Genomic DNA, 19,573 nt, shown 5'->3' with positions numbered 1-19,573 from the left:
TTCACTTAGTATATAATAAATTTGGCAAAAAATAGAGTCAATGCCCGATCTCTGAATATAAGCAGGTTTGGGCCAGGTTAGTACATGGATGGGAGACTGCCTGGGAATACCAGGTGCTTTAAATTTTTGGATATTTTTCACGAATTATATAATAATCTTGCAAAAAAAAAAAAAAAAAGAAGTCAATGCCCGATCTCTGAATCTTAGCAGGTTAAGGTCTGGTTAGTACTTGAATGATAGACCGCCAAGGAATACCAGGTGCTTTAAGCTTTTGGAATTTTTTCACTTAGTATATAATAAATTTGGCAAAAAATAGAGTCAATGCCCGATCTCTGAATATAAGCAGGTTTGGGCCAGGTTAGTACTTGGATGAGAGACCGCCTAGGAATACCAGGTGCTTTAAGCTTTTGGGGTTTCTTTCCTACTTTTATAATGTACTGGCGAGTAGATTGGCTGATCTTTAAATAGCCTTCTCTTTGCAGCAGTCTTCGCTTATGGCCATACCAGCCTGGCTATGCCCGATCTTGTCTGATCTCGGAAGCTAAGCAGGTTTGGGCCTGGTTAGTGCCTGGATGGGAGACCGCCTGGGAATGCCAGGTACTCTAAGCTATTTTGAAATTTTTCACTTAGTATATAATAATTTTGCCAAAAAATAGAGTCAATGCCCGATCTCTGAATATAAGCAGGTTTGCGCCAGGTTAGTACATGGATGGGAGACTGCCTGGGAATATCAGGTGCTTTAAATTTTTGGATATTTTTCACGAATTATATAATAATCTTGCAAAAAAAAAAAAAAAAAAAGAGTCAATGCCCGATCTCTGAATCTTAGCAGGTTTAGGTCTGGTTAGTACTTGGATGAGAGACCGCCAAGGAATACCAGGTGCTTTAAGCTTTTGGAATTTTTTCACTTAGTATATAATAAATTTGGCAAAAAATAGAGTCAATGCCCGATCTCTGAATATAAGCAGGTTTGGGCCGGGAAAATAATTGCAAAGAGTCAATGCCCGATCTCTGAATATAAGCAGGTTTGGGCCAGGTTAGTACATGGATGGGAGACTGCCTGGGAATACCAGGTGCTTTAAATTTTTGGATATTTTTCACGAATTATATAATAATCTTGCAAAAAAAAAAAAAAAAGAAGTCAATGCCCGATCTCTGAATCTTAGCAGGTTAAGGTCTGGTTAGTACTTGAATGATAGACCGCCAAGGAATACCAGGTGCTTTAAGCTTTTGGAATTTTTTCACTTAGTATATAATAAATTTGGCAAAAAATAGAGTCAATGCCCGATCTCTGAATATAAGCAGGTTTGGGCCAGGTTAGTACTTGGATGAGAGACCGCCTAGGAATACCAGGTGCTTTAAGCTTTTGGGGTTTCTTTCCTACTTTTATAATGTACTGGCGAGTAGATTGGCTGATCTTTAAATAGCCTTCTCTTTGCAGCAGTCTTCGCTTATGGCCATACCAGCCTGGCTATGCCCGATCTTGTCTGATCTCGGAAGCTAAGCAGGTTTGGGCCTGGTTAGTGCCTGGATGGGAGACCGCCTGGGAATGCCAGGTACTCTAAGCTATTTTGAAATTTTTCACTTAGTATATAATAATTTTGCCAAAAAATAGAGTCAATGCCCGATCTCTGAATATAAGCAGGTTTGCGCCAGGTTAGTACATGGATGGGAGACTGCCTGGGAATATCAGGTGCTTTAAATTTTTGGATATTTTTCACGAATTATATAATAATCTTGCAAAAAAAAAAAAAAAAAAAGAGTCAATGCCCGATCTCTGAATCTTAGCAGGTTTAGGTCTGGTTAGTACTTGGATGAGAGACCGCCAAGGAATACCAGGTGCTTTAAGCTTTTGGAATTTTTTCACTTAGTATATAATAAATTTGGCAAAAAATAGAGTCAATGCCCGATCTCTGAATATAAGCAGGTTTGGGCCAGGTTAGTACATGGATGGGAGACTGCCTGGGAATACCAGGTGCTTTAAATTTTTGGATATTTTTCACGAATTATATAATAATCTTGCAAAAAAAAAAAAAAAAAGAAGTCAATGCCCGATCTCTGAATCTTAGCAGGTTAAGGTCTGGTTAGTACTTGAATGATAGACCGCCAAGGAATACCAGGTGCTTTAAGCTTTTGGAATTTTTTCACTTAGTATATAATAAATTTGGCAAAAAATAGAGTCAATGCCCGATCTCTGAATATAAGCAGGTTTGGGCCAGGTTAGTACTTGGATGAGAGACCGCCTAGGAATACCAGGTGCTTTAAGCTTTTGGGGTTTCTTTCCTACTTTTATAATGTACTGGCGAGTAGATTGGCTGATCTTTAAATAGCCTTCTCTTTGCAGCAGTCTTCGCTTATGGCCATACCAGCCTGGCTATGCCCGATCTTGTCTGATCTCGGAAGCTAAGCAGGTTTGGGCCTGGTTAGTGCCTGGATGGGAGACCGCCTGGGAATGCCAGGTACTCTAAGCTATTTTGAAATTTTTCACTTAGTATATAATAATTTTGCAAAAAATAGAGTCAATGCCCGATCTCTGAATATAAGCAGGTTTGCGCCAGGTTAGTACATGGATGGGAGACTGCCTGGGAATATCAGGTGCTTTAAATTTTTGGATATTTTTCACGAATTATATAATAATCTTGCAAAAAAAAAAAAAAAGAAGTCAATGCCCGATCTCTGAATCTTAGCAGGTTAAGGTCTGGTTAGTACTTGAATGATAGACCGCCAAGGAATACCAGGTGCTTTAAGCTTTTGGAATTTTTTCACTTAGTATATAATAAATTTGGCAAAAAATAGAGTCAATGCCCGATCTCTGAATATAAGCAGGTTTGGGCCAGGTTAGTACTTGGATGAGAGACCGCCTAGGAATACCAGGTGCTTTAAGCTTTTGGGGTTTCTTTCCTACTTTTATAATGTACTGGCGAGTAGATTGGCTGATCTTTAAATAGCCTTCTCTTTGCAGCAGTCTTCGCTTATGGCCATACCAGCCTGGCTATGCCCGATCTTGTCTGATCTCGGAAGCTAAGCAGGTTTGGGCCTGGTTAGTGCCTGGATGGGAGACCGCCTGGGAATGCCAGGTACTCTAAGCTATTTTGAAATTTTTCACTTAGTATATAATAATTTTGCCAAAAAATAGAGTCAATGCCCGATCTCTGAATATAAGCAGGTTTGCGCCAGGTTAGTACATGGATGGGAGACTGCCTGGGAATATCAGGTGCTTTAAATTTTTGGATATTTTTCACGAATTATATAATAATCTTGCAAAAAAAAAAAAAAAAAGAGTCAATGCCCGATCTCTGAATCTTAGCAGGTTTAGGTCTGGTTAGTACTTGGATGAGAGACCGCCAAGGAATACCAGGTGCTTTAAGCTTTTGGAATTTTTTCACTTAGTATATAATAAATTTGGCAAAAAATAGAGTCAATGCCCGATCTCTGAATATAAGCAGGTTTGGGCCAGGTTAGTACATGGATGGGAGACTGCCTGGGAATACCAGGTGCTTTAAATTTTTGGATATTTTTCACGAATTATATAATAATCTTGCAAAAAAAAAAAAAAAAAGAAGTCAATGCCCGATCTCTGAATCTTAGCAGGTTAAGGTCTGGTTAGTACTTGAATGATAGACCGCCAAGGAATACCAGGTGCTTTAAGCTTTTGGAATTTTTTCACTTAGTATATAATAAATTTGGCAAAAAATAGAGTCAATGCCCGATCTCTGAATATAAGCAGGTTTGGGCCAGGTTAGTACTTGGATGAGAGACCGCCTAGGAATACCAGGTGCTTTAAGCTTTTGGGGTTTCTTTCCTACTTTTATAATGTACTGGCGAGTAGATTGGCTGATCTTTAAATAGCCTTCTCTTTGCAGCAGTCTTCGCTTATGGCCATACCAGCCTGGCTATGCCCGATCTTGTCTGATCTCGGAAGCTAAGCAGGTTTGGGCCTGGTTAGTGCCTGGATGGGAGACCGCCTGGGAATGCCAGGTACTCTAAGCTATTTTGAAATTTTTCACTTAGTATATAATAATTTTGCCAAAAAATAGAGTCAATGCCCGATCTCTGAATATAAGCAGGTTTGCGCCAGGTTAGTACATGGATGGGAGACTGCCTGGGAATATCAGGTGCTTTAAATTTTTGGATATTTTTCACGAATTATATAATAATCTTGCAAAAAAAAAAAAAAAAAAGAGTCAATGCCCGATCTCTGAATCTTAGCAGGTTTAGGTCTGGTTAGTACTTGGATGAGAGACCGCCAAGGAATACCAGGTGCTTTAAGCTTTTGGAATTTTTTCACTTAGTATATAATAAATTTGGCAAAAAATAGAGTCAATGCCCGATCTCTGAATATAAGCAGGTTTGGGCCAGGTTAGTACATGGATGGGAGACTGCCTGGGAATACCAGGTGCTTTAAATTTTTGGATATTTTTCACGAATTATATAATAATCTTGCAAAAAAAAAAAAAAAAAGAAGTCAATGCCCGATCTCTGAATCTTAGCAGGTTAAGGTCTGGTTAGTACTTGAATGATAGACCGCCAAGGAATACCAGGTGCTTTAAGCTTTTGGAATTTTTTCACTTAGTATATAATAAATTTGGCAAAAAATAGAGTCAATGCCCGATCTCTGAATATAAGCAGGTTTGGGCCAGGTTAGTACTTGGATGAGAGACCGCCTAGGAATACCAGGTGCTTTAAGCTTTTGGGGTTTCTTTCCTACTTTTATAATGTACTGGCGAGTAGATTGGCTGATCTTTAAATAGCCTTCTCTTTGCAGCAGTCTTCGCTTATGGCCATACCAGCCTGGCTATGCCCGATCTTGTCTGATCTCGGAAGCTAAGCAGGTTTGGGCCTGGTTAGTGCCTGGATGGGAGACCGCCTGGGAATGCCAGGTACTCTAAGCTATTTTGAAATTTTTCACTTAGTATATAATAATTTTGCCAAAAAATAGAGTCAATGCCCGATCTCTGAATATAAGCAGGTTTGCGCCAGGTTAGTACATGGATGGGAGACTGCCTGGGAATATCAGGTGCTTTAAATTTTTGGATATTTTTCACGAATTATATAATAATCTTGCAAAAAAAAAAAAAAAAAAAAGAGTCAATGCCCGATCTCTGAATCTTAGCAGGTTTAGGTCTGGTTAGTACTTGGATGAGAGACCGCCAAGGAATACCAGGTGCTTTAAGCTTTTGGAATTTTTTCACTTAGTATATAATAAATTTGGCAAAAATAGAGTCAATGCCCGATCTCTGAATATAAGCAGGTTTGGGCCAGGTTAGTACATGGATGGGAGACTGCCTGGGAATACCAGGTGCTTTAAATTTTTGGATATTTTTCACGAATTATATAATAATCTTGCAAAAAAAAAAAAAAAAAAAAGAGTCAATGCCCGATCTCTGAATCTTAGCAGGTTTAGGTCTGGTTAGTACTTGGATGAGAGACCGCCAAGGAATACCAGGTGCTTTAAGCTTTTGGAATTTTTTCACTTAGTATATAATAAATTTGGCAAAAAATAGAGTCAGTGCCCGATCTCTGAATATAAGCAGGTTTGGGCCAGGTTAGTACATGGATGGGAGACTGCCTGGGAATACCAGGTGCTTTAAATTTTTGGATATTTTTCACAAATTATATAATAATCTTGCAAAAAAAAAAAAAAAATAGAGTCAATGCCCGATCTCTGAATCTTAGCAGGTTTAGGTCTGGTTAGTACTTGGTTGAAAGACCGCCTAGGAATACCAGGTGCTTAAAGCTTTTGGAATTTTTTCACTTAGTTTATAATAAATTTGGCAAAAAATAGAGTCAATGCCCGATCTCTGAATATAAGCAGGTTTGGGCCAGGTTAGTACATGGATGGGAGACTGCCTGGGAATACCAGGTGCTTTAAATTTTTGGATATTTTTCACGAATTATATAATAATCTTGCAAAAAAAAAAAAAAAAGAAGAAGTCAATGCCCGATCTCTGAATCTTAGCAGGTTAAGGTCTGGTTAGTACTTGAATGATAGACCGCCAAGGAATACCAGGTGCTTTAAGCTTTTGGAATTTTTTCACTTAGTATATAATAAATTTGGCAAAAAATAGAGTCAATGCCCGATCTCTGAATATAAGCAGGTTTGGGCCAGGTTAGTACTTGGATGAGAGACCGCCTAGGAATACCAGGTGCTTTAAGCTTTTGGGGTTTCTTTCCTACTTTTATAATGTACTGGCGAGTAGATTGGCTGATCTTTAAATAGCCTTCTCTTTGCAGCAGTCTTCGCTTATGGCCATACCAGCCTGGCTATGCCCGATCTTGTCTGATCTCGGAAGCTAAGCAGGTTTGGGCCTGGTTAGTGCCTGGATGGGAGACCGCCTGGGAATGCCAGGTACTCTAAGCTATTTTGAAATTTTTCACTTAGTATATAATAATTTTGCCAAAAAATAGAGTCAATGCCCGATCTCTGAATATAAGCAGGTTTGCGCCAGGTTAGTACATGGATGGGAGACTGCCTGGGAATATCAGGTGCTTTAAATTTTTGGATATTTTTCACGAATTATATAATAATCTTGCAAAAAAAAAAAAAAAAAAGAAGTCAATGCCCGATCTCTGAATCTTAGCAGGTTTAGGTCTGGTTAGTACTTGAATGATAGACCGCCAAGGAGGAATACCAGGTGCTTTAAGCCTTTTGGAATTTTTTCACTTAGTATATTAATAAATTTTGGCAAAAAATAGAGTCCAATGCCCGATCTCTGAATATAAGCAGGTTGGGGCCAAGGGGTAAGTACTTTGGATGAGAGACCGCCTGGGCAATGCCAGGGTACTCTAAGCTATTTTTGAAATTTTTCACGTTAGATATATAATAATTTTTTGCCCAAAAAATAGAGTCAATGCCCGATCTCTGAATATAAGCAGGTTTGCGCCAGGTTAGTACATGGATGGGAGACTGCCTGGGAATATTCAGGTGCTTTAAATTTTCTGGATATTTTTTCACGAAATTATATAATAATCTTGCAAAAAAAAAAAAAAAAAAAAGAGAGTCAATGCCCGATCTCTGAATCTTAGCAGGTTTAGGTCTGGTTAGTACTTGAATGATAGACCGCCAAAGGAATACCAGGTGCTTTAAGCTTTTGGAATTTTTTCACTTAGTATATAATAAATTTGGCAAAAATAGAGTCAATGCCCGATCTCTGAATATAAGCAGGTTTGGGCCAGGTTAGTACTTGGATGAGAGACCGCCTAGGAATACCAGGTGCTTTAAGCTTTTGGGGTTTCTTTCCTACTTTTATAATGTACTGGCGAGTAGATTGGCTGATCTTTAAATAGCCTTCTCTTTGCAGCAGTCTTCGCTTATGGCCATACCAGCCTGGCTATGCCCGATCTTGTCTGATCTCGGAAGCTAAGCAGGTTTGGGCCTGGTTAGTGCCTGGATGGGAGACCGCCTGGGAATGCCAGGTACTCTAAGCTATTTTGAAATTTTTCACTTAGTATATAATAATTTTGCCAAAAAATAGAGTCAATGCCCGATCTCTGAATATAAGCAGGTTTGCGCCAGGTTAGTACATGGATGGGAGACTGCCTGGGAATATCAGGTGCTTTAAATTTTTGGATATTTTTCACGAATTATATAATAATCTTGCAAAAAAAAAAAAAAAAAAAAGAGTCAATGCCCGATCTCTGAATCTTAGCAGGTTTAGGTCTGGTTAGTACTTGGATGAGAGACCGCCAAGGAATACCAGGTGCTTTAAGCTTTTGGAATTTTTTCACTTAGTATATAATAAATTTGGCAAAAAATAGAGTCAATGCCCGATCTCTGAATATAAGCAGGTTTGGGCCAGGTTAGTACATGGATGGGAGACTGCCTGGGAATACCAGGTGCTTTAAATTTTTGGATATTTTTCACAAATTATATAATAATCTTGCAAAAAAAAAAAAAAAATAGAGTCAATGCCCGATCTCTGAATCTTAGCAGGTTTAAGGTCTGGTTAGTACTTGATGATAGACCGCCAAGGAATACCAGGTGCTTTAAGCTTTTGGAATTTTTTCACTTAGTATATAATAAATTTGGCAAAAAATAGAGTCAATGCCCGATCTCTGAATATAAGCAGGTTTTGGGCCAGGTTAGTACTTGGATGAGAGACCGCCTAGGAATACCAGGTGCTTTAAGCTTTTGGGGTTTCTTTCCTACTTTTATAATGTACTGGCGAGTAGATTGGCTGATCTTTAAATAGCCTTCTCTTTGCAGCAGTCTTCGCTTATGGCCATACCAGCCTGGCTATGCCCGATCTTGTCTGATCTCGGAAGCTAAGCAGGTTTGGGCCTGGTTAGTGCCTGGATGGGAGACCGCCTGGGAATGCCAGGTACTCTAAGCTATTTTGAAATTTTTCACTTAGTATATAATAATTTTTGCAAAAATTAGAGTCAATGCCCGATCTCTGAATATAAGCAGGTTTGCGCCAGGTTAGTACATGGATGGGAGACTTCCTGGGAATATCAGGTGCTTTAAATTTTTGGATATTTTTCACGAATTATATAATAATCTTGCAAAAAAAAAAAAAAAAGAAGTCAATGCCCGATCTCTGAATCTTAGCAGGTTAAGGTCTGGTTAGTACTTGAATGATAGACCGCCAAGGAATACCAGGTGCTTTAAGCTTTTGGAATTTTTTCACTTAGTATATAATAAATTTGGCAAAAAATAGAGTCAATGCCCGATCTCTGAATATAAGCAGGTTTGGGCCAGGTTAGTACTTGGATGAGAGACCGCCTAGGAATACCAGGTGCTTTAAGCTTTTGGGGTTTCTTTCCTACTTTTATAATGTACTGGCGAGTAGATTGGCTGATCTTTAAATAGCCTTCTCTTTGCAGCAGTCTTCGCTTATGGCCATACCAGCCTGGCTATGCCCGATCTTGTCTGATCTCGGAAGCTAAGCAGGTTTGGGCCTGGTTAGTGCCTGGATGGGAGACCGCCTGGGAATGCCAGGTACTCTAAGCTATTTTGAAATTTTTCACTTAGTATATAATAATTTTGCCAAAAAATAGAGTCAATGCCCGATCTCTGAATATAAGCAGGTTTTGCGCCAGGTTAGTACATGGATGGGAGACTGCCTGGGAATACCAGGTGCTTTAAATTTTGATATTTTTCACGAATTATATAATAATCTTGCAAAAAAAAAAAAAAAGAGTCAATGCCCGATCTCTGAATTTTAGCAGGTTTGGGCCAGGTTAGTACATGGATGGGAGACTGCCTGGGAATACCAGGTGCTTAAAATTTTGGATATTTTTCACGAATTATATAATAATCTTGCAAAAAAAAAAAAGAAGTCAATGCCCGATCTCTGAATCTTAGCAGGTTAAGGTCTGGTTAGTACTTGAATGATAGACCGCCAAGGAATACCAGGTGCTTTAAGCTTTTGGAATTTTTTCACTTAGTATATAATAAATTTGGCAAAAAATAGAGTCAATGCCCGATCTCTGAATATAAGCAGGTTTGGGCCAGGTTAGTACTTGGATGAGAGACCGCCTAGGAATACCAGGTGCTTTAAGCTTTTGGGGTTTCTTTCCTACTTTTATAATGTACTGGCGAGTAGATTGGCTGATCTTTAAATAGCCTTCTCTTTGCAGCAGTCTTCGCTTATGGCCATACCAGCCTGGCTATGCCCGATCTTGTCTGATCTCGGAAGCTAAGCAGGTTTGGGCCTGGTTAGTGCCTGGATGGGAGACCGCCTGGGAATGCCAGGTACTCTAATCTATTTTGAAATTTTTCACTTAGTATATAATAATTTTGCCAAAAAATAGAGTCAATGCCCGATCTCTGAATATAAGCAGGTTTGCGCCAGGTTAGTACATGGATGGGAGACTGCCTGGGAATATCAGGTGCTTTAAATTTTTGGATATTTTTCACGAATTATATAATAATCTTGCAAAAAAAAAAAAAAAAAAAGAGTCAATGCCCGATCTCTGAATCTTAGCAGGTTTAGGTCTGGTTAGTACTTGGATGAGAGACCGCCAAGGAATACCAGGTGCTTTAAGCTTTTGGAATTTTTTCACTTAGTATATAATAAATTTGGCAAAAAATAGAGTCAATGCCCGATCTCTGAATATAAGCAGGTTTGGGCCAGGTTAGTACATGGATGGGAGACTGCCTGGGAATACCAGGTGCTTTAAATTTTTGGATATTTTTCACGAATTATATAATAATCTTGCAAAAAAAAAAAAAAAAAGAAGTCAATGCCCGATCTCTGAATCTTAGCAGGTTAAGGTCTGGTTAGTACTTGAATGATAGACCGCCAAGGAATACCAGGTGCTTTAAGCTTTTGGAATTTTTTCACTTAGTATATAATAAATTTGGCAAAAAATAGAGTCAATGCCCGATCTCTGAATATAAGCAGGTTTGGGCCAGGTTAGTACTTGGATGAGAGACCGCCTAGGAATACCAGGTGCTTTAAGCTTTTGGGGTTTCTTTCCTACTTTTATAATGTACTGGCGAGTAGATTGGCTGATCTTTAAATAGCCATCTCTTTGCAGCAGTCTTCGCTTATGGCCATACCAGCCTGGCTATGCCCGATCTTGTCTGATCTCGGAAGCTAAGCAGGTTTGGGCCTGGTTAGTGCCTGGATGGGAGACCGCCTGGGAATGCCAGGTACTCTAAGCTATTTTGAAATTTTTCACTTAGTATATAATAATTTTGCCAAAAAATAGAGTCAATGCCCGATCTCTGAATATAAGCAGGTTTGCGCCAGGTTAGTACATGGATGGGAGACTGCCTGGGAATATCAGGTGCTTTAAATTTTTGGATATTTTTCACGAATTATATAATAATCTTGCAAAAAAAAAAAAAAAAAAAAAGAGTCAATGCCCGATCTCTGAATCTTAGCAGGTTTAGGTCTGGTTAGTACTTGGATGAGAGACCGCCAAGGAATACCAGGTGCTTTAAGCTTTTGGAATTTTTTCACTTAGTATATAATAAATTTGGCACAAAATAGAGTCAATGCCCGATCTCTGAATATAAGCAGGTTTGGGCCAGGTTAGTACATGGATGGGAGACTGCCTGGGAATACCAGGTGCTTTAAATTTTGGATATTTTTCACGAATTATATAATAATCTTGCAAAAAAAAAAAAAAAAAAAGAGTCAATGCCCGATCTCCTGAATCTTAGCAGGTTTAGGTCTGGTTAGTACTTGGATGAGAGACCGCCAAGGAATACCAGGTGCTTTAAGCTTTTGGAATTTTTTCACTTAGTATATAATAAATTTGGCAAAAAATAGAGTCAGTGCCCGATCTCTGAATATAAGCAGGTTTGGGCCAGGTTAGTACATGGATGGGAGACTGCCTGGGAATACCAGGTGCTTTAAATTTTTGGATATTTTTCACAAATTATATAATAATCTTGCAAAAAAAAAAAAAAATAGAGTCAATGCCCGATCTCTGAATCTTAGCAGGTTTAGGTCTGGTTAGTACTTGGTTGAAAGACCGCCTAGGAATACCAGGTGCTTAAAGCTTTTGGAATTTTTTCACTTAGTTTATAATAAATTTGGCAAAAAATAGAGTCAATGCCCGATCTCTGAATATAAGCAGGTTTGGGCCAGGTTAGTACATGGATGGGAGACTGCCTGGGAATACCAGGTGCTTTAAATTTTTGGATATTTTTCACGAATTATATAATAATCTTGCAAAAAAAAAAAAAAAAGAAGAAGTCAATGCCCGATCTCTGAATCTTAGCAGGTTAAGGTCTGGTTAGTACTTGAATGATAGACCGCCAAGGAATACCAGGTGCTTTAAGCTTTTGGAATTTTTTCACTTAGTATATAATAAATTTGGCAAAAAATAGAGTCAATGCCCGATCTCTGAATATAAGCAGGTTTGGGCCAGGTTAGTACTTGGATGAGAGACCGCCTAGGAATACCAGGTGCTTTAAGCTTTTGGGGTTTCTTTCCTACTTTTATAATGTACTGGCGAGTAGATTGGCTGATCTTTAAATAGCCTTCTCTTTGCAGCAGTCTTCGCTTATGGCCATACCAGCCTGGCTATGCCCGATCTTGTCTGATCTCGGAAGCTAAGCAGGTTTGGGCCTGGTTAGTGCCTGGATGGGAGACCGCCTGGGAATGCCAGGTACTCTAAGCTATTTTGAAATTTTTCACTTAGTATATAATAATTTTGCCAAAAAATAGAGTCAATGCCCGATCTCTGAATATAAGCAGGTTTGCGCCAGGTTAGTACATGGATGGGAGACTGCCTGGGAATATCAGGTGCTTTAAATTTTTGGATATTTTTCACGAATTATATAATAATCTTGCAAAAAAAAAAAAAAAAAAAAGAGTCAATGCCCGATCTCTGAATCTTAGCAGGTTTAGGTCTGGTTAGTACTTGGATGAGAGACCGCCAAGGAATACCAGGTGCTTTAAGCTTTTGGAATTTTTCACTTAGTATATAATAAATTTGGCAAAAAATAGAGTCAATGCCCGATCTCTGAATATAAGCAGGTTTGGGCCAGGTTAAGTACTTGGATGGGAGACCGCCTGGGAATGCCAGGTACTCTAAGCTATTTTGAAATTTTTCACTTAGTATATAATAATTTTGCCAAAAAATAGAGTCAATGCCCGATCTCTGAATATAAGCAGGTTTGCGCCAGGTTAGTACATGGATGGGAGACTGCCTGGGAATATCAGGTGCTTTTAAATTTTTGGATATTTTTTCACGAATTATATAATAATCTTGCAAAAAAAAAAAAAAAAAAAAAGAGAGTCAATGCCCGATCTCTGAATCTTAGCAGGTTTAGGTCTGGTTAGTACTTGGATGAGAGACCGCCAAAGAATACCAGGTGCTTTAAGCTTTTGGAATTTTTTCACTTAGTATATAATAAATTTGGCAAAATATAGAGTCAATGCCCGATCTCTGAATATAAGCAGGTTTGGGCCAGGTTAGTACATGGATGGGAGACTGCCTGGGAATACCAGGTGCTTTAAATTTTTGGATATTTTTCACGAATTATATAATAATCTTGCAAAAAAAAAAAAAAAGAGTCAATGCCCGATCTCTGAATCTTAGCAGGTTTGGGCCAGGTTAGTACTTGGATGAGAGACCGCCTAGGAATACCAGGTGCTTTAAGCTTTTGGGGTTTCTTTCCTACTTTTATAATGTACTGGCGAGTAGATTGGCTGATCTTTAAATAGCCTTCTCTTTGCAGCAGTCTTCGCTTATGGCCATACCAGCCTGGCTATGCCCGATCTTGTCTGATCTTGGAAGCTAAGCAGGTTTGGGCCTGGTTAGTGCCTGGATGGGAGACCGCCTGGGAATGCCAGGTACTCTAAGCTATTTTGAAATTTTTCACTTAGTATATAATAATTTTGCCAAAAAATAGAGTCAATGCCCGATCTCTGAATATAAGCAGGTTTGCGCCAGGTTAGTACATGGATGGGAGACTGCCTGGGAATATCAGGTGCTTTAAATTTTTGGATATTTTTCACGAATTATATAATAATCTTGCAAAAAAAAAAAAAAAAAAAAAGAGTCAATGCCCGATCTCTGAATCTTAGCAGGTTTAGGTCTGGTTAGTACTTGGATGAGAGACCGCCAAGGAATACCAGGTGCTTTAAGCTTTTGGAATTTTTTCACTTAGTATATAATAAATTTGGCAAAAAATAGAGTCAATGCCCGATCTCTGAATATAAGCAGGTTTGGGCCAGGTTAGTACATGGATGGGAGACTGCCTGGGAATACCAGGTGCTTTAAATTTTTGGATATTTTTCACAAATTATATAATAATCTTGCAAAAAAAAAAAAAAAAAAGAAGTCAATGCCCGATCTCTGAATCTTAGCAGGTTTAAGGTCTGGTTAGTACTTGAATGATAGACCGCCAAGGAATACCAGGTGCTTTAAGCTTTTGGAATTTTTTCACTTAGTATATAATAAATTTGGCAAAAAATAGAGTCAATGCCCGATCTCTGAATATAAGCAGGTTTGGGCCAGGTTAGTACTTGGATGAGAGACCGCCTAGGAATACCAGGTGCTTTAAGCTTTTGGGGTTTCTTTCCTACTTTTATAATGTACTGGCGAGTAGATTGGCTGATCTTTAAATAGCCTTCTCTTTGCAGCAGTCTTCGCTTATGGCCATACCAGCCTGGCTATGCCCGATCTTGTCTGATCTCGGAAGCTAAGCAGGTTTGGGCCTGGTTAGTGCCTGGATGGGAGACCGCCTGAGAATGCCAGGTACTCTAAGCTATTTTTGAAATTTTTCACTTAGTATATAATAATTTTGCCAAAAAATAGAGTCAATGCCCGATCTCTGAATATAAGCAGGTTTGCGCCAGGTTAGTACATGGATGGGAGACTGCCTGGGAATATCAGGTGCTTTAAATTTTTGGATATTTTTCACGAATTATATAATAATCTTGCAAAAAAAAAAAAAAAAAAGAAGAAGTCAATGCCCGATCTCTGAATCTTAGCAGGTTAGGTCTGGTTAGTACTTGGATGATAGACCGCCAAGGAATACCAGGTGCTTTAAGCTTTTGGAATTTTTTCACTTAGTATATAATAAATTTGGCAAAAAATAGAGTCAATGCCCGATCTCTGAATATAAGCAGGTTTGGGCCAGGTAAGTACTTGGATGAGAGACCGCCTGGGAATGCCAGGTACTCTAAGCTATTTTGAAATTTTTCACTTAGTATATAATAATTTTGCCAAAAAATAGAGTCAATGCCCGATCTCTGAATATAAGCAGGTTTGCGCCAGGTTAGTACATGGATGGGAGACTGCCTGGGAATATCAGGTGCTTTAATTTTTGGATATTTTTCACGAATTATATAATAATCTTGCAAAAAAAAAAAAAAAAAAAAAGAGAGTCAATGCCCGATCTCTGAATCTTAGCAGGTTAGGTCTGGTTAGTACTTGGATGAGAGACCGCCAAAGAATACCAGGTGCTTTAAGCTTTTGGAATTTTTTCACTTAGTATATAATAAATTTGGCAAAATATAGAGTCAATGCCCGATCTCTGAATATAAGCAGGTTTGGGCCAGGTTAGTACTTGGATGAGAGACCGCCTAGGAATACCAGGTGCTTTAAGCTTTTGGGGTTTCTTTCCTACTTTTATAATGTACTGGCGAGTAGATTGGCTGATCTTTAAATAGCCTTCTCTTTGCAGCAGTCTTCGCTTATGGCCATACCAGCCTGGCTATGCCCGATCTTGTCTGATCTCGGAAGCTAAGCAGGTTTGGGCCTGGTTAGTGCCTGGATGGGAGACCGCCTGGGAATGCCAGGTACTCTAAGCTATTTTGAAATTTTTCACTTAGTATATAATAATTTTGCCAAAAAATAGAGTCAATGCCCGATCTCTGAATATAAGCAGGTTTGCGCCAGGTTAGTACATGGATGGGAGACTGCCTGGGAATATCAGGTGCTTTAAATTTTTGGATATTTTTCACGAATTATATAATAATCTTGCAAAAAAAAAAAAAAAAAAAAAGAGTCAATGCCCGATCTCTGAATCTTAGCAGGTTTAGGTCTGGTTAGTACTTGGATGAGAGACCGCCAAGGAATACCAGGTGCTTTAAGCTTTTGGAATTTTTTCACTTAGTATATAATAAATTTGGCAAAAAATAGAGTCAATGCCCGATCTCTGAATATAAGCAGGTTTGGGCCAGGTTAGTACATGGATGGGAGACTGCCTGGGAATACCAGGTGCTTTAAATTTTTGGATATTTTTTCACAAATTATATAATAATCTTGCAAAAAAAAAAAAAAATAGAGTCAATGCCCGATCTCTGAATCTTAGCAGGTTTAAGGTCTGGTTAGTACTTGAATGATAGACCGCCAAGGAATACCAGGTGCTTTAAGCTTTTGGAATTTTTTCACTTAGTATATAATAAATTTGGCAAAAAATAGAGTCAATGCCCGATCTCTGAATATAAGCAGGTTTGGGCCAGGTTAGTACTTGGATGAGAGACCGCCTAGGAATACCAGGTGCTTTAAGCTTTTGGGGTTTCTTCCTACTTTTATAATGTACTGGCGAGTAGATTGGCTGATCTTTAAATAGCCTTCTCTTTGCAGCAGTCTTCGCTTATGGCCATACCAGCCTGGCTATGCCCGATCTTGTCTGATCTCGGAAGCTAAGCAGGTTTGGGCCTGGTTAGTGCCTGGATGGGAGACCGCCTGGGAATGCCAGGTACTCTAAGCTATTTTGAAATTTTTCACTTAGTATATAATAATTTTGCCAAAAATTAGAGTCAATGCCCGATCTCTGAATATAAGCAGGTTTGCGCCAGGTTAGTACATGGATGGGAGACTGCCTGGGAATATCAGGTGCTTTAAATTTTTGGATATTTTTCACGAATTATATAATAATCTTGCAAAAAAAAAAAAAAAAAAAAAAGAGTCAATGCCCGATCTCTGAATCTTAGCAGGTTTAGGTCTGGTTAGTACTTGGATGAGAGACCGCCAAGGAATACCAGGTGCTTTAAGCTTTTGGAATTTTTTCACTTAGTATATAATAAATTTGGCAAAAAATAGAGTCAGTGCCCGATCTCTGAATATAAGCAGGTTTGGGCCAGGTTAGTACATGGATGGGAGACTGCCTGGGAATACCAGGTGCTTTTAAATTTTTGGATATTTTTAACAAATTATATAATAATCTTGCAAAAAAAAAAAAAAAGAAGAAGTCAATGCCCGATCTCTGAATCTTAGCAGTTTAAGGTCTGGTTAGTACTTGAATGATAGACCGCCAAGGAATACCAGGTGCTTTAAGCTTTTGGAATTTTTTCACTTAGTATATAATAAATTTGGCAAAAAATAGAGTCAATGCCCGATCTCTGAATATAAGCAGGTTTGGGCCAGGTTAGTACTTGGATGAGAGACCGCCTAGGAATACCAGGTGCTTTAAGCTTTTGGGGTTTCTTTCCTACTTTTATAATGTACTGGCGAGTAGATTGGCTGATCTTTAAATAGCCTTCTCTTTGCAGCAGTCTTCGCTTATGGCCATACCAGCCTGGCTATGCCCGATCTTGTCTGATCTCGGTAAGCTAAGCAGGTTTGGGCCTGGTTAGTGCCTGGATGGGAGACAGCCTGGGAATACCAGGTACTGTAAGCTTTTTTGAAATTTTTCACTTAGTATATAATAATTTTGGCCAAAAAATAGAGTCAATGCCCGATCTCTGAATATAAGCAGGTTTGCGCCAGGTTAGTACATGGATGGGAGACTGCCTGGGAATACCAGGTGCTTTAAATTTTTGGATATTTTTTCACGAATTATATAATATTCTTGCAAAAAAAAAAAAAAAGAAGAAGTCAATGCCCGATCTCTGAATCTTAGCAGGTTAAGGTCTGGTTAGTACTTGAATGATAGACCGCCAAGGAATACCAGGTGCTTTAAGCTTTTGGAATTTTTTCACTTAGTATATAATAAATTTGGCAAAAAATAGAGTCAATGCCCGATCTCTGAATATAAGCAGGTTTGGGCCAGGTTAGTACTTGGATGAGAGACCGCCTAGGAATACCAGGTGCTTTAAGCTTTTGCGGTTTCTTTCCTACTTTTATAATGTACTGGCGAGTAGATTGGCTGATCTTTAAATAGCCTTCTCTTTGCAGCAGTCTTCGCTTATGGCCATACCAGCCTGGCTATGCCCGATCTTGTCTGATCTCGGAAGCTAAGCAGGTTTGGGCCTGGTTAGTGCCTGGATGGGAGACCGCCTGGGAATGCCAGGTACTCTAAGCTTTTTTGAAATTTTTCACTTAGTATATAATAATTTTGCCAAAAAATAGAGTCAATGCCCGATCTCTGAATATAAGCAGGTTTGCGCCAGGTTAGTACATGGATGGGAGACTGCCTGGGAATATCAGGTGCTTTACATTTTGGATATTTTTCACGAATTATATAATATTCTTGCAAAAAAAAAAAAAAAAAAAAAGAGTCAATGCCCGATCTCTGAATCTTAGCAGGTTTAGGTCTGGTTAGTACTTGGATGAGAGACCGCCAAGGAATACCAGGTGCTTTAAGCTTTTGGAATTTTTTCACTTAGTATATAATAAATTTGGCAAAAAATAGAGTCAATGCCTGATCTCTGAATATAAGCAGGTTTGGGCCAGGTTTAGTACATGGATGGGAGACTGCCTGGGAATACCAGGTGCTTTAAATTTTTGGATATTTTTCACAAATTATATAATAATCTTGCAAAAAAAAAAAAAAAAAAAAGAGTCAATGCCCGATCTCTGAATTTTAGCAGGTTTAGGTCTAGTTAGTACTTGGATGAGAGACCGCCAAGGAATACCAGGTGCTTTAAGCTTTTTGGAATTTTTTCACTTAGTATATAATAAATTTGGCAAAAAATAGAGTCAATGCCCGATCTCTGAATATAAGCAGGTTTGGGCCAGGTTAGTACATGGATGGGAGACTGCCTGGGAATACCAGGTGCTTTAAATTTTTGGATATTTTTCACGAATTATATAATAATCTTGCAAAAAAAAAAAAAAAAAGAAGAAGTCAATGCCCGATCTCTGAATCTTAGCAGGTTAAGGTCTGGTTAGTACTTGAATGATAGACCGCCAAGGAATACCAGGTGCTTTAAGCTTTTGGAATTTTTTCACTTAGTATATAATAAATTTGGCAAAAAATAGAGTCAATGCCCGATCTCTGAATATAAGCAGGTTTGGGCCAGGTTAGTACTTGGATGAGAGACCGCCTAGGAATACCAGGTGCTTTAAGCTTTTGGGGTTTCTTTCCTACTTTTATAATGTACTGGCGAGTAGATTGGCTGATCTTTAAATAGCCTTCTCTTTGCAGCAGTCTTCGCTTATGGCCATACCAGCCTGGCTATGCCCGATCCTGTCTGATCTCGGAAGCTAAGCAGGTTTTGGGCCTGGTTAGTGGCTGGATGGGAGACCGCCTGGGAATGCCAGGTACTGTAAGCTTTTTGAAATTTTTCACCTTAGTATATAATTAATTTTGGCCAAGAAAGATTAGAGTCAATGGCCCGATCTCTGCAATATAAGCAGGTTTGCGCCAGGTTAGTACATGGCATGGGAGACTGCCTGGGATATGATCAGGTGCTTTAAATTTTTGGATATTTTTCACGAATTATATAATATCTGCAAAAAAAAAAAAAAAAAAAAAGAGTCAATGGCCCGATCTCTGAATCTTAGCAGGTTTAGGTCTGGTTAGTACTTGGATGAGAGACCGCCAAGGAATACCAGGTGCTTTAAGCTTTTGGAATTTTTTCACTTAGTATATAATAAATTTGGCAAAAAATAGAGTCAATGCCCGATCTCTGAATATAAGCAGGTTTGGGCCAGGTTAGTACATGGATGGGAGACTGCCTGGGAATACCAGGTGCTTTAAATTTTTGGATATTTTTCACAAATTATATAATAATCTTGCAAAAAAAAAAAAAAAAAGAAGAAGTCAATGCCCGATCTCTGAATCTTAGCAGTTTAAGGTCTGGTTAGTACTTGGAATGATAGACCGCCAAGGAATACCAGGTGCTTTAAGCTTTTGGAATTTTTTCACTTAGTATATAATAAATTTGGCAAAAAATAGAGTCAATGCCCGATCTCTGAATATAAGCAGGTTTGGGCCAGGTTAGTACTTGGATGAGAGACCAGCTAGGAATACCAGGTGCTTTAAGCTTTT

At 38.8% G+C, this 19,573-nt stretch overlaps 20 pseudogenes; all 20 read left to right on the top strand.

The window, feature by feature from the left end:
• Window positions 1–490: 490 nt before the first annotated feature.
• LOC113088185 (uncharacterized) lies at window positions 491–609 on the top strand (annotated as a pseudogene).
• An 840-nt stretch (window positions 610–1,449) lies between these two features.
• On the top strand, window positions 1,450–1,568 carry LOC113088183 (uncharacterized; annotated as a pseudogene).
• Window positions 1,569–2,352: 784 nt separating this feature from the next.
• On the top strand, window positions 2,353–2,471 carry LOC113088182 (uncharacterized; annotated as a pseudogene).
• A 499-nt stretch (window positions 2,472–2,970) lies between these two features.
• On the top strand, window positions 2,971–3,089 carry LOC113088181 (uncharacterized; annotated as a pseudogene).
• Window positions 3,090–3,871: 782 nt separating this feature from the next.
• Window positions 3,872–3,990, top strand: LOC113088180 (uncharacterized; annotated as a pseudogene).
• Window positions 3,991–4,773: 783 nt separating this feature from the next.
• On the top strand, window positions 4,774–4,892 carry LOC113088179 (uncharacterized; annotated as a pseudogene).
• A 1,350-nt stretch (window positions 4,893–6,242) lies between these two features.
• LOC113088178 (uncharacterized) lies at window positions 6,243–6,361 on the top strand (annotated as a pseudogene).
• Window positions 6,362–7,309: 948 nt separating this feature from the next.
• Window positions 7,310–7,428, top strand: LOC113088177 (uncharacterized; annotated as a pseudogene).
• Window positions 7,429–8,214: 786 nt separating this feature from the next.
• LOC113088176 (uncharacterized) lies at window positions 8,215–8,333 on the top strand (annotated as a pseudogene).
• Window positions 8,334–8,834: 501 nt separating this feature from the next.
• LOC113088175 (uncharacterized) lies at window positions 8,835–8,953 on the top strand (annotated as a pseudogene).
• Window positions 8,954–9,590: 637 nt separating this feature from the next.
• LOC113088193 (uncharacterized) lies at window positions 9,591–9,709 on the top strand (annotated as a pseudogene).
• A 784-nt stretch (window positions 9,710–10,493) lies between these two features.
• On the top strand, window positions 10,494–10,612 carry LOC113088173 (uncharacterized; annotated as a pseudogene).
• Window positions 10,613–11,962: 1,350 nt separating this feature from the next.
• On the top strand, window positions 11,963–12,081 carry LOC113088205 (uncharacterized; annotated as a pseudogene).
• A 1,071-nt stretch (window positions 12,082–13,152) lies between these two features.
• LOC113088197 (uncharacterized) lies at window positions 13,153–13,271 on the top strand (annotated as a pseudogene).
• Window positions 13,272–14,059: 788 nt separating this feature from the next.
• Window positions 14,060–14,178, top strand: LOC113088195 (uncharacterized; annotated as a pseudogene).
• A 927-nt stretch (window positions 14,179–15,105) lies between these two features.
• On the top strand, window positions 15,106–15,224 carry LOC113088204 (uncharacterized; annotated as a pseudogene).
• A 786-nt stretch (window positions 15,225–16,010) lies between these two features.
• LOC113088196 (uncharacterized) lies at window positions 16,011–16,129 on the top strand (annotated as a pseudogene).
• Window positions 16,130–16,918: 789 nt separating this feature from the next.
• Window positions 16,919–17,038, top strand: LOC113088200 (uncharacterized; annotated as a pseudogene).
• A 505-nt stretch (window positions 17,039–17,543) lies between these two features.
• LOC113088184 (uncharacterized) lies at window positions 17,544–17,662 on the top strand (annotated as a pseudogene).
• A 1,073-nt stretch (window positions 17,663–18,735) lies between these two features.
• Window positions 18,736–18,855, top strand: LOC113088194 (uncharacterized; annotated as a pseudogene).
• Window positions 18,856–19,573: the final 718 nt, after the last annotated feature.

Source organism: Carassius auratus, unplaced genomic scaffold, assembly GCF_003368295.1.
Source record: "Carassius auratus strain Wakin unplaced genomic scaffold, ASM336829v1 scaf_tig00045810, whole genome shotgun sequence".
NCBI classification, from domain to species: Eukaryota; Metazoa; Chordata; class Actinopteri; order Cypriniformes; family Cyprinidae; genus Carassius; species Carassius auratus.
This window is presented reverse-complemented; position numbering and strand designations above follow the sequence as displayed.